We start from the raw sequence: 13400 nt of genomic DNA, 5'->3' as shown, positions 1-13400 counted from the left end.
TCATAAACACAGAGAACAGATGGGTGATTGCCAGAGAGGACGGGTTGGGAGGGGTGATGTACAAAATGGGTGAAAAGGATAAAGAGCCTCAAAATTCCAGTTATAAAATAAATAAGTCATGGGGGTGTAATGTATAGCATGGGGAATATAGTCAATAATATTGTATTAACTTTTTATAGTGACAAATGATAACTAGACTTACTGTGGTGATCATTTCACAATGTACACAAATGTCAAATCTCTATTGTATACCTGAAACTAACATAATATAGTATGTCAATTATACCTCGGTAAAAAAAAAAAGAATACAGAAAGTAGCAAAGTCATATTTATGCCATGACTATGTGCTTGTTTTCTGCATGTAATTATTACCCTTACAGTTCAAGCACAGCTACTTAGGACAGGAAACAGCATGGAAAATATGGAAATGGTTTTTGAGACATTATGTTTTCGTGTGTGTTTTCCTCTTTATTTTGACATCACTAATATTATTAATCATACTATATACAATGGAAAAAGTATTTTTAAGGACATGGGCTTTATAGTCAGAAGCTCAGCTTAAATCTTAGCTCTGTCATGTACTAGTGTGACTCGGCAATTTACTTAACCTTTTTGAGTGTCAGTTTCCTAATCTCTACAATGAGGGTTAAAGACCAGCATTATGAGATTGCTGGGAGGAAAAAAGAATAAACCTTTAACAATGCACCTGTTACATGGATGTTCAGTTATGGTTTTTAACATTTTAAGTTTTTTCTAGAAAGGATTTATTAGTTTAGAAAGATATACACACATAAAAAAGTTAAAATAAATTTAAAAAGGTTAGGAAAATTTAACAAGGGAAAATAAGGGCAGTTTAATAAATGTTAATTCCCCTCACTTTCCCAATTCCTATCTCTTTAAAGTGCAATGGGATTTAAGAATATTCTGTCTCCATTGTTCAGAAAGCAGAGATGAGCGATGCTTGTTTTTCAAAAGCAAAAGAAAAGAAAAAATGAAAAAGAGACATCTCCCCCACCCCACTGTACTCCTAAACACAACAAAAGACAACACACATGCACATGCACACACACACAGACTTGCACACCCTCTCATCAGACTTCAAGATGTGTCCATGGAGTTCCAAGAAAATAACATTTTGTCTTTTTTTGTAGTGAACACATTTGCTTTCCCCACGTAACAAAAGGTATCATTTTGCTTTTAATTATGGGTTGTTATTATGCATTGCTTTTATTTGGCAAAGATGTTTGTTTCAGGAAAATTAATTTAGACAGTTCCATTTTTCAAATAACAATACCTTCTGTCCCAGGCTTACAAAGAACAATTAGATCTGGATTCTTTCCCCACAATCAAGCTGGCAATTTCTTATGGAAAGTCGTGGTCAATCAGCATGGAATGGAGCTTCCACGAGAGTCAGTCAGATGCAGAAAATAGACTTTTATGGCCTGGCACTTTTACTTCCTGCAGTACATATGACTCTGACATCGTGCAGAAGCATTACTCTGGCTGCGCAGGAACACAGATTAATGTTGCCTCACCTTCAGTGCCAGAGTTTTATTCTGAATGTCATGGTATTTTTCACAGGAACTCCACAGTTTCATGCAATTCAACAAACATGACTGAAGGCCCGCTCCGTGCCAAGTACAGTGGTAGGAGCTGGAGATACCGATCTGAATCACGCAGCAGCCTTGCCCACAAGAGCTCACAGCCGGGTGACTCACAGAAAATTGCAACCCACAGTGATAACGTCTGTGGCCAAGGGTAGTGCAAGGTGCTGAGGGGACTTGAAGAGGCACCTAACCCAGCCTGGGAGAGGAGAAGGTGATGATACAAGAGAAAAGCCATAAATAGAGAAAGAGGGGAGGAAAGGCTTTCCACGCAAGGATTCTTGGAATTAAAAGTAAAAGTCTTACCAGACTATGTTCCATTCATCCAGAGGTTATGTGTCCAGCACTAGGCTAACTGCTTTACTAGTAGATGGGTTGCTAAACCCATTTCAAAGTATTTTACTCACCTGCCCATGGTCATTTAGCCAGTATGTGGTAGAGACAGATTCAGGCAAATTGTTGGCTCATACAGCAAGTAAGCGGCAAAGCTAGATCCGGAACACCTAGCTTCTGGCTTCCAGATGTTTCTGATTAATTAGCTGATTCAGTCCCTACTGTGCACGGTTCTGTGTGGAGCTATGGTGAACTCCTTGGCACTCTTGCTAAATCTGAAGGAGGGGCGCCGGGGTGGCTCGGTTGTTGGGCGTCTTCCTTCGGCTTGGGTCATGATCCCAGGGTCCTGGGATCGAGCCCCACATCGGGCTCCCTGCTCGGCGGGAGGCCTGCTTCTCCCTCTCCCACTCCCCTTGCTTGTGTTCCTGCTCTCCCTATCTGTCTCTCTGTCAAATAAATAAAATCTTAAAAAAAAAATCTGAAGGAGAATGGGAACAAAAGGACTTTGTTGAACTTTCTTGAGAGCGGTAAGATCTTTTTGGAAGTCAGATCCTCCAGGGTGGCCCGGGTGGCTCAGTCGTTAAGTGTCTGCCTTCTGCTTGGGTCGTGATCGCAGGGTCCTGGGATCAAGCCCCCTGCATCAGGCTCCCTGCTCCGCAGGAAGCCTGCTTCTCCCTCTCCCCCTCCCCCTGCTTGTATTCCCTCTCTCGCTGTCTCTCTCTCTGTGTCAAATAAATAAATAAAATCTTAAAAAAAAAAAAAAAGGAAGTCAGATCCTCCAAACTCTTCTGTGTAAGTAGGGGAGAGTGACCTTGATACTCTCAAAAACCTGAAACTTTAATATTTTATTGAGTCCTGTGTTTTGTTTAAAAAAAAAGATGTGGATTTTATATTACATCCCATAATGTAGTAATGTTTGTTATAATATAAAAATTCTGAATGAAATCATATTTTGGTTTAAAGACTTCTTATCCCCATTTTAGAGACATGGAAATGAGAGACAGGTTTTGTAATCTGTTTAAGAGCTATCCCACTCATGAGTGGTGTATGAGTGTACGAGCTAAGATTTGTGTCCATCGTCTGTCCTTTGCTGTTATCCATGACACAGACCTGTGGCTTCTTATTCTGGCCCCAGGACTCTCACAACCACCACATTTCACTTATGTCTGTGCTCCACAGGCCTTATTCAAGAAGTATCCATAGGAGTCCAAATACAGCTCTGCTGGTACGTCACTGCATGACCTGGCCAAATCCTATCATCCACCAGGCCTCAAAACACCCTTCTAAGGACCCTAAGGAAAGATTTCCCTCACACCTCGGGTCAGGAAAGGTAGATTCTGTAATTCAACTGTTTTATTTGGGGTTTTATTTGTTTGTTTTGCTTTTCCCTTAGGACACTGGGTATTTTGTAGCTGAGTTTTCCACTATGTCAAAGTTGTTCAAAAGCTGAGAGCCAAATTCATACCCCACCCCTAGCAAGTGATCAGAGTATCTTAGGATATGAGTTGTGAGTTACGACCTCATACCTAGCACCAGCTAATTTCTCCTGTCTTTGTTTTTCTTTTTCCCCATGTCTTTAGTTACACGGTTTTTATTTTGTGGCATTCTTTCATTGTAAGCTTCTTCAAATTCTTTTTTGGAATGAGTTATATATTAAATGACCAAATATGAAAATAAACAGTTGATGTTTCCAGGAGATCCCGATAGTCGTAAATAGTAAATGTCAAGCACAAACAGACTCATTAGCTCCCAGAGACAGAGGGTAGGCAGGGCCTCGTGCCCAGTCCAGACTCCTGTCCTGTTTTTTTCTTAAAAGTTGGCCTCACTTTCCCAGTGAAGAGTAAAATAGCCTTTATACTTTAAGGGCCATTTCAGTTACTGCCTCTTGAAGGAGGTCCTCTTGATAACTCCTCAGTTAAAACCATTTTAAGCAAGTAAACAACATGACATTGGAACTCAGAACAAATTCATAGCAAAATCCTCCCCTGCCTCCACTCCCCTACCCGGCTCCCTTGCTTTCCTTAATTTTTTTCTAGGCATCTGTGCTTTTCTAGGCACTGGGCTGTAGACATAGATCTCTTCTTTTCACTCCACTGAAGGAGGCATGCAAGCAAACAAGACGGAACAATGTGGCAGGTGACCTCAGGCTGCTCCCTTGCCCTCCATGGACTCGGTCTACTTTGCTTTGACATAAAGTAGTTGGGCTAGGTGATTTCCAAAGCTCCTTGCTCTGACACCCCAGAGGCTGTGAATGGGATAGCTTCACTCATGCTGCATCTCAGTGACCTTAAGGATGAAGAGTAAGCACAGTTTTAAAGTATAAATTGAGGGCCTCAAAGGCATATCTTTTAAACTCTGAAGTTTGATCCTGTAAAAGAAAGTTGTGAGTTGCTCAAAACCTATGAAGAAAGAGAATTTCTAATCACGTAACTTGCTCTGGTAATGATATAAAATGGTACATCTCCAACAGACTTCTCGAGGCCCTATCAGAAGGCAGAACAGGGAGAATAGAGAGAGATGAAAAATACGCAGCTCCTGACCTTGGAGGAGAAGACAGGGGGTAAGAGATGGAGAGAGGGGAGAAGGAGTTGGGGAGAAAAAACAAGCTAGTATGTAAACACCTAATTATAATGTGAGACACTATTAAATCAATACTGGGTGCTCTGAGGTCCATGGGTGCCCTGGGCGGTAGGTGGGGGCGGGGGGGCATCTGTCAGCTATGTATACATCCTCTCCAGCCTTGAGCTGCGCCATCACTTTAGAGGCCATGTCTGTTCCTGTGGGTGCCCACATGACCTCATAGAGCCTGGAGGGAGCAGAGCGTAGGGAAGAAACGATCTGGCAGGGAACCTTCTGGGTCATGACTGGAACAGCCTTCCTCTTGCTGTTTCTTGATGCACAGCTCTTTCCTCCAGAGCTCTGCTGGTGAAGTCCTTTAGCACAAGTCCCTCTCTAACTGTTTGGGGTTTCAGGATGAGACGTGACATTTCTCTCCAGCAGGAGTGAGGGTTTCAGCTGTTTATCCCGCCCTCTTAAAAACCTGATCTACCCTTCCATATGCGATCTTTGAACACATATTTAAGACACAGTCCGCTCTGCCAGGAATGCTAAACCCCACCCTTCCTGTCATGGAGTCTAGAGTGTAATCAGAATGACTAATCAAATATAAACACAGCTAAATGGGGGCGCCTGGCTGGCTCAGTCGGTGGAACGTGTGACTCTGGATCTCAAGGTTGTGGGTTCGAGCCCCACATTGGGTGTAGAGATTACTTAAAAAATAAAAAATCTTTGCAAAAAACATACAGGTAAATGTAGAATTTCAAACCATGAACACAACGAAGGGAAAGTACAGAAGGTCCCGCACACAGTCCGTGGTAGCTTCTACCACTAACCCTGTGTGCAGAGGCTGTTCCAGTTCTAGAGCATCACCCACCACAGCCCCTACTGCTCCTTCACCTACAAACCCGGGAAATCAGGCAAAGTATTTTCCTCATTTCTCACAACTAACTGCTCTCACGGCTAACCTGAGCACAGGCTTCAGAGGTCAACAGTATCAGTTTGAACCTAGACTCTTCCCCTTAGTAGCTGGGAGCTTGCGCAAGTACTCCAACGTCTTGGCCCTCATCTTCTTCATCTGTAAAAAGGGGTAACAGTGGCTGCCTCAGAAGGTGCCGAGCGCTGGCACATAGTAAGTGCTCAGCAAATGGCCGCCGCCGCTGCTCTTAATCCTGCTTCCAAAATGGCTTTGCAGTTCCCTGTGCTCCTCTCCATTTCCGCTCTCCCTGCCTTGTGCAGGCTGCCAGAGGCTGAACTAAAATGCCCCTTTAAGCTGCCCTGGGGATGAAAGCCACTTGCATGCCTGACTTTTCCAATAGCAGGAAGCTCTGAGAGCAGAAACCACTCAGCGAAATACATGGAAGCAATCTCCCATGTGCAGCCCCAGCTTTTGTCTGCCACCCCACTCTACTTCCAGCTGAATTTAACCCCGAGTTGGGGGATTCGGTTTCCACCTTGAGTGAGGCTCACTCTCTCCCTGAGTAAAATGCTAATGCATTTTTTATTATCCTGATGGGAGCAGGTACCCAAAGGGAAGCTGAGCCTCAGCCACTGCTCGGGTTCTCCTAGAATGTGATGGGGTTGGGGGATGCCCAGGGGTGTTATCTGGACATCAGCCGGTGGGCCAGATGAGGCTTGAGGATACTTTGAACCCTGGTCATAGTACCTTTCCTCCTAATTTTCTTTAGAGCACTTACTATAATTGAGATTAATTCATATTGTATCATTATTTGCTTAATATGTCTGTCTTTTCCATTTCACTATTAGCTATCTCTGAACACAGAGACTGTCTCTCTCTTGCCCTATCCTCAGGAACATGCCTGGCACAGAATAGATGCAGCATTCATGTTTATTGAATTAACTAACAAATAAATAAGTGAAGGGTCAAAGAGTGAGTGCACAGTGCTATCTGGGAAAGCCGTGTCACCCAGCCGTTGTTTAGTATGAGAAGTGGAAAGAGGGCCATGTCAAGGGCAGGAGGTGGGGCTGGTGAGCCAGGGAAGGCGGTGGTGAGCAGTATGGTCAGGTAAATAGAAGGCAGGGATCGCACTTCAGTGGGGTGTGGGCATGAGCTCAGGGCCTTGAGACGGTGGTTTACAAACTTTCATAATCCCTGCTCCTTTTCCTCAGAGGGGGTTGGCTCTCCCCACTCCTTCCCCTGCCAGGTGAGAGTCAGTCTTCTATATATGACACTGACCCACATGATTAGGCCCACTTTTATTATCTGGAGTTTGGTTCTGAACATAATAGGTAACTTTTTGTTTGTTTTCCAAATGTAAGTTTATATTAAAATATAAAAACTGCTTTTTCAAATAGCGCATAAAACCCACGGAGATTTTTCAAACCCTTCTTGAATGCCATGCTAAGAAATCTACTCTTTATCAGAAATACAGTGTGGATCATTAAATTATTCTAAGAAAGGCGAAATTTAATTTTAGAATGATCAAGCCTGCAGCCAGTGAGGACCCTAGACTGGAATAAGAGAGATCAGAAGCAGTGAGTTTAGAGAGGGCCAATGGCATATGAAATACTTTTCTGGGAGCAGGCTCTGCCTGGGGTAGGGCAGGGAAGGGGCAGGAGAGCCCTAGATGCTTTGAAAATGACTATGGCTATGGAGGAGAGCAACTGAACAGGGAAGTGAGGTTGCAGGAAAAGAGGGCCTAAGCCCTGCATCCAAATGTGTGCCTGTGGCCCTGTGACCCCTGTTTCCGGAGGGTGTTGATCCTCAGGTCTTCCCCAGGATGGCTGGCTTCTGGAGTGATAGGAGAATGCACAGGGATACTGATGCTCTTGTTTAAATCATCCCCAGTCTATGCCATGAAAGACTGACTTTTCCCCAAATAGCTATTCTGCACAAAACACAGAAAGCAAAACAGAACACATAATCAGCGACTATTCTCTTCTACCACGCAGAACCCCACACATCAAACCAGCCCCTGAGCTCCCAGAACACCACGTCCCTTTCTCATTCTGAGAAGTAATTGCAATGCAGTTCGTGACCAAAATGAAAAGTCCATTTTTAACCATAGCCTCATAATTACCCATCCAGATGAAGAAAGCCAAAGTCTCTGTGGTCCAATCCCTAGGTCCCCAAGGCAGAAACAGAGGATTCTGAGAAAAATTATGGGACCAACGTGTGTGTCTACTGGGAGAGAGGGGAACAAAACTAAAGACCTCTTCTGACGCCCAATTCAGTAGGACCCTGTCTAGTTGTCATTCTGGTAGTGAGCAGCAGATCTTTATGGAACATCATCTATTGGTCAGACACTGGGCTAGTGCCTGAGGGGAGAGAAGTAATGATGCCACAGCCCCTGCCCTCGGGGGAACAGGGAGATCACACAGCCAGTGGAGAGGACAGAGGAGTAAATAGGCCAGGGAAATGCAGTGTGATGGTGCGCTGATGGGGAAGGTCAGGGGCATAGCAGTTCATGAATACCATACAGGCACAATTGGACACATATCCATCTGTGGAGGCCTGAGAAGGAACATTCTCCCCTAGATCTCCCCAAGATCCAGTCAGCCTTGGCAGGTCTAGACAGACTTTACAGAAGAGGTGGCATGCTTGTCAAGAGCTGGGTAACAAGTAGGAATTGACCAGACAAAGCAGGTTGGGTGCAGGATCATTGTTCCAAGAAAAGGGGAGAGCACAACAAATTTGGGACACTAGAAGTGGTTCACCATGGCTGGAACTCAGAGCCCGAGAGAACAGGAGCTAGAAGGCAGGAACCGGATCATGGAAGTTGTCCAATAACAGCTCAAAGGTTACACTTTTTCCTGTAGGAACCCTGATGAGTTTTAAGATATGCATTCTAGAAAGTTCACTCCAGGTGCAGCTGCATTGTGCACTAATGGAAGAGACAAGACTTGAAGTAGGGAAGCCAGTTAAGGGGCTGTTGTAAAAGAGTAGGTGCCATATGGTGAGAAGCCCAAAGTCTCAGCCTGAGGGAGGGCAGAGCTGGAGCCAACACTCCAAAATCCTGGCTTTCAGCCCATGTGCTCCCCACTCTGCCTGGTGTATTCCCACCCCTAGGCCCATGTCCAGAGAGATTCTTTCTCTTTTTCTCGGCTTCTCCTTCCTGGTAGGTGCCTGGAAGTCGGTCGACACTCTTTTTATGGATGAGGTACCTAAATGCCAGCTAGCTTAAGCAGCATGCCTAGGATAACGTGGCTCAGCGATGATAGAATCAAGATTCACACCTTTGTCTCATTTTGAGTTTGACTCTTTCTACAAAATGCTTTCTGTAACTGCAGTGAGAGGGGCTCCAGATGTGAAAAAAGAATATCTTCCTGGTTGGATAGTGCCTGGAAGTATCCCCAGATTCAGAGGACTTTGTCTACATCACAAGGCTGCAGTTGCTGGGCTTTTCAAACTGCCTCCTTGTAACAAAATAACCACATGGTATTCTATTGATTATCTTGCTGATTAATGGCACCTTCCCTGAAAAAGGGACTAGAAACAAAACCACAGTTTTAAGAGCAAACATATCAGTTATGACAAGAAATACATGTGCTTTGCACTCTCATACTTCAGAACAAAGACTCAGCCTGGGACAAAAAGTATAATGTTGTACGAGATTAAAAAGTATGTCATTTATTAGATATAAATATGATCTCATTAAATTAAACACAAGCAAGAAAGATGACAAGAAAGTACACCAAAATGCTAGCTGTGGTTCTCTTTCAGTGGTGGGATTTCATTAATTTTTACTTTCTCAGTTTTCTGGAAATTTGGAAAATTATAAAAAATAACCATGTGTGTTTTCATAATTACAAAATTTTTAAAGATGGGTTCTTGAACTTGAGACAACAGTAGTTTTCACTGAGAAAAACTGAACCCATAAAGGATCCAAAATTCCTGGGTAAGGTTTCTTTTTTTTTTTTTTAATTTTATTTTATTATGTTATGTTAGTCACCATACAATACATCATTAGTTTTTGATGTGGTAATCCACAATCCATTGTTTTCCTATAACACCCAGCGCTCCATGCAGTACGTGCCCTCCTTAATACTCATCACTGGGCTAACCCATCCCCCCACCCCCTCCCCTCTAAAACCCTCAGTTGGTTTCCCGGATCCATAGTCTCTCATGGTTCATCTCTCCCTCCGATATACTCCCCTTCAGTTTTCCCTTCCTTCTCCTAATGTCCTCCATGCTATTCCTTATGTTCCACAAATAAGTGAAACCATATAATTGACTTTCTCTGCTTGACTTATTTCACTTAGCATAATCTCCTCCAGTCCCATCCATGTTGATGTAAAAGTTGAGTATTCATCCTTTCTGATGGCTGAGTAATATTCCATTCTATATATGGACCACATCTTCTTTATCCATTCATCTGTTGAAGGGCATTTCAGCTCTTTCCACAGTTTGGCTATTGCGGACATTGCTGCTATGAACATTGGGGTGCATATGGCCCTTCTTTTCACTACATCTGTGTCTTTGGGGTAAATACACAGGAGTGCAATTGCTGGGTCATAGGGTAGTTCTAATTTTAATTTTTTGAGGAACCTCCACACTATTTTCCAAAGTGGCTGTACCAACTTGCATTCCGACCAATAGTGTAAGAGGGTTCCCCTTTCTCCACAACTTCTCCAACATTTGTTGTTTCTTTCCCTGTCCATTTTTGCCATTCTAACTGGTGTAGGATGGTATCTCAGTGTAGTTTTGATTTGAATTTCCCTGATGGCTAATGATGATGAACATTTTTTCATGTGTCTGTTAGCCATTTGTACGTCTTCTTTGGAGAAGTGTCTTTTCATGTCTTCTGCCCATTTTTTGACTTGATTATTTGTTTTTCGGGTGTTGAGTTTGAGAAGTTCTTTATAGATCTTGGATACCAGCCCTTTATCTGTAGTGTCGTTTGCAAATATCTTCTCCCATTCTGTGGGTTGCCTCTCTGTTTTGTTGACTGTTTCCTTTGCTGTGCAGAAGCTCTTTATCTTGATGAAGTCCCAAAAGTTCATTTTTGCTTTTGTTTCACTAGCTTTTGGAGATGTATCTTGAAAGAAGTTGCTGTGGCTGATGTCAAAGAGGTTATTGCCTATGTTCTCCTCTAGGATTTTGATGGATTCCTATCTCAGATTGAGGTCTTTCATCCATTTTGAGTTTATCTTTGTGTATGGTATTAGAGAATGGTCGAGTTTCATTCTTCTGCATGTGGCTGTCCAATTTTCCCAGCACCATTTATTGAAGAGACTGTCTTTTTTCCATTGCATATTTTTTCTTGCTTTGTCGAAGATTATTTGACCATAGAGTTGAGGGTCCATATCTGGGCTCTCTATTCTGTTACATTGGTCTGGGTAAGGTTTCTAATTCGCCTACCTTTCAGTATTTCCACCCTTGGGGCAGTTATCTGGGACCAGAGGTGGAGTGACATTGCATTAACAAGACAGCTTCCAGTGGATGAATGGGGGAATCAGGATAACTCCTGGAGCAAGTATGCTGGCCAACAGTTCCCTCAGCATCCACTCTAGATACTCTGGCCATCCCCAGCTGGCACCAAATTCGGAGATTGTTCCTGTTGACCTTGGAACCCCCAACACTCATGGTCTTTATCCAGTCATGACTCAGCATTTACACATGGTAGTTAAACACAGAAGTGGGTTTCTTCTGAATGTCCGTAAGACAACACTTTTATCAAGGAAGGCTGGATTCAAGGCTCATACATACATTCACAGACAAGAGTCTATACATCAACTCCTAATAGACCTGGGTCTGGCTTACCCACACACTTCCAGGAGTTCATGGAATACCATACAGGCACAATTGGACACATTTCTGTCTGTGGAGGCCTGGAATTCCTTCACCTAGAAGGAACATTCTCCCCTAACGCCCCTCAAATCACACACACACGCACACACATACACATACACAGAGGCACACACTACTGCTACCACACATGTGAAGGCCTTGCCTTCCTGAGACAGTAGCTTATGGTCAGCTAGTGGGTCAGCTGGTCAGCTCTTAGCCAGCAGGCCCTGTCAACCTACCAAACCTGCTGCCCAGCTAGCCAACTTCATTTCCTCCAGCTAACATTGCATGTTCTACCATCCAAGCCATTAGATCCTATATCCTCTCCATATGAAAGACCCTTATCTCTCTCAGTTGGTAACTAATTATACTTTGGTAGTTCTTTATGTCCAACATGCCCCCCTCCATATGTAACAGATTGTACATTACATACACAAATCATGGGCCCTAATTTTTAAAAAATGCCATACAGTTTTCATTGGCAATCCCAAATGATACTAGGCAGACTATTTAGTAATGAAAAATGTATCTTTCATTCCATTCCTTTTATTTTTGAAGGACTTTGAGAGAATTATTTGGATATTCCAGTTTCTTAGGTAAAACATGTTGCACAGTGATTCTTGAAGGTACCCTGCAAGAATTTTTCTTTTTCTTTTTTCATTCTGATTTACATGTAGAACAGGCAGATTTTGCAGTCCTATCTTAAGAGCTACAGGTTAAACAACAGCCTACACTTATCTGCTTAGGCCACTAGGTGGTGCACACATATGTCTGTGAACTGTAGGTTAAACGGGCTTGTCACCAGGTTGGATTTAATTCATCACCACAGGAGTGGTACAGACAGTAGGAGCTGCTGGAGTCCAGGAGAGACAGTGATCCTGTGGGTGGGAGCAAAAGAAGGAAGGTCTCCCACAGGAGGTGGATAGCCAGTATTGCTGGCTGTGGAGATGATAGGAACAAAATCATAAAGGCAAGAAAGCCTAAAGACGTGGCAGAGGAAAGTCCTGTAGAGGAGGCATGGTTGCTTTCCATGCTGATGAATTCCTACCTAACAGGGCCATAGCAGAGGGAATGACAAAACAGTTGAATCATTTGAGCCAGATGACCTCAAACATTCCTTCCAGACCTTTGTGCTGGCACTAGAGATAGAGCGATGAAATGACAGTCTTATCCTCGAGTAAGGACCTCATGAGGGAAACAGAAGAAACAGAAATTTAAAAACAGAGCATGATACAAAAGGCTGGCTTTACAAGATACATTAGAAGAACAAAGTGGGAACTATTCTGTTCAAAGAACAGATGGAGGTTAGGTTTGGAAGTTGTCATGCAGAAAAGATGTCATGGACGTCTCGAGCAGTGAGGGGAGACCTCCCAGAAGACAGAAGATCACGAAAGATTAAGCAGAGAGAATAGCATGAGCAAAGGCATGGGGGGGGTGGGTAAAAGGATAATGTGGATTCCAGGAATGCTTCACTGAATTTAGCAAGTGCTTATGGAGGGCTACTGTATGCCATGGACTGAACAATACATCTTCTAGGCCCTTAAGATGCTCTCCAACTAGTGAGGAAGACACACATCCACTGAAAATTGTAATGTGAGAAGAGAGCTGAAAATTTGGCCCCTTCTACGTTCTGACTCTGTCTTTTGAGCCCCCAGTGTTCTGTCTGCAGGGATTCTCAGGGAACACTTTACACCAGAAGAGGGAGCCCACAAGCATGGTACCTGGTTGCATTTGATTCCCTATCCCTGAAGGTATTTCAGTCACCCTCATTTTACAGGTGTGAAGTTTGAGGCCAGAGACATACAGTTAAGTTATCCAAACTCCACAGAGAAGCCAAGACACAAACCCACATCTGTCTGCCTCCTGTCAGGTTTTCTTCTCTTTTTTCTCTGCGGGAGCCTGGACACAGAGTCACCATTTAGAGATAGCTCTTAATTAAGAAATAGACTCTTCTCAGATAAATAAACTTCTTTCACCAAGCACAGTCATCACAAAGTCAAGCTTATGGAAAAATAGAAGGACGCATTGTATTCTTCCCTCATGCATGAGAGAAGTGCCGAGCCACACAGGTTGGCCTTGGCAAAGGCAGCTTGAGCCAATTGTACTACTGGCCTGGTTCTGTGTTTGGGAGGGAAGGCGGTCTGGCTCCAGCATTC

At 43.5% G+C, this 13400-nt stretch overlaps 1 protein-coding gene and 1 non-coding gene across 2 annotated transcripts in view; both read left to right on the top strand.

Annotated features, from left to right (window-relative positions):
- The window catches only part of AGBL4 (AGBL carboxypeptidase 4), a 1445284-nt gene that overhangs the window by 1113691 nt on the left and 318193 nt on the right, over positions 1-13400 (top strand). The gene's annotated exons all lie outside the window — the stretch shown is intronic.
- TRNAQ-CUG lies at positions 5125-5197 on the top strand. The gene has a single exon. It is a non-coding gene; the product is annotated as a tRNA-Gln (tRNA).

This window comes from Neomonachus schauinslandi, chromosome 4 (genome assembly GCF_002201575.2).
Source record: "Neomonachus schauinslandi chromosome 4, ASM220157v2, whole genome shotgun sequence".
NCBI classification, from domain to species: Eukaryota; Metazoa; Chordata; class Mammalia; order Carnivora; family Phocidae; genus Neomonachus; species Neomonachus schauinslandi.
This window is presented reverse-complemented; position numbering and strand designations above follow the sequence as displayed.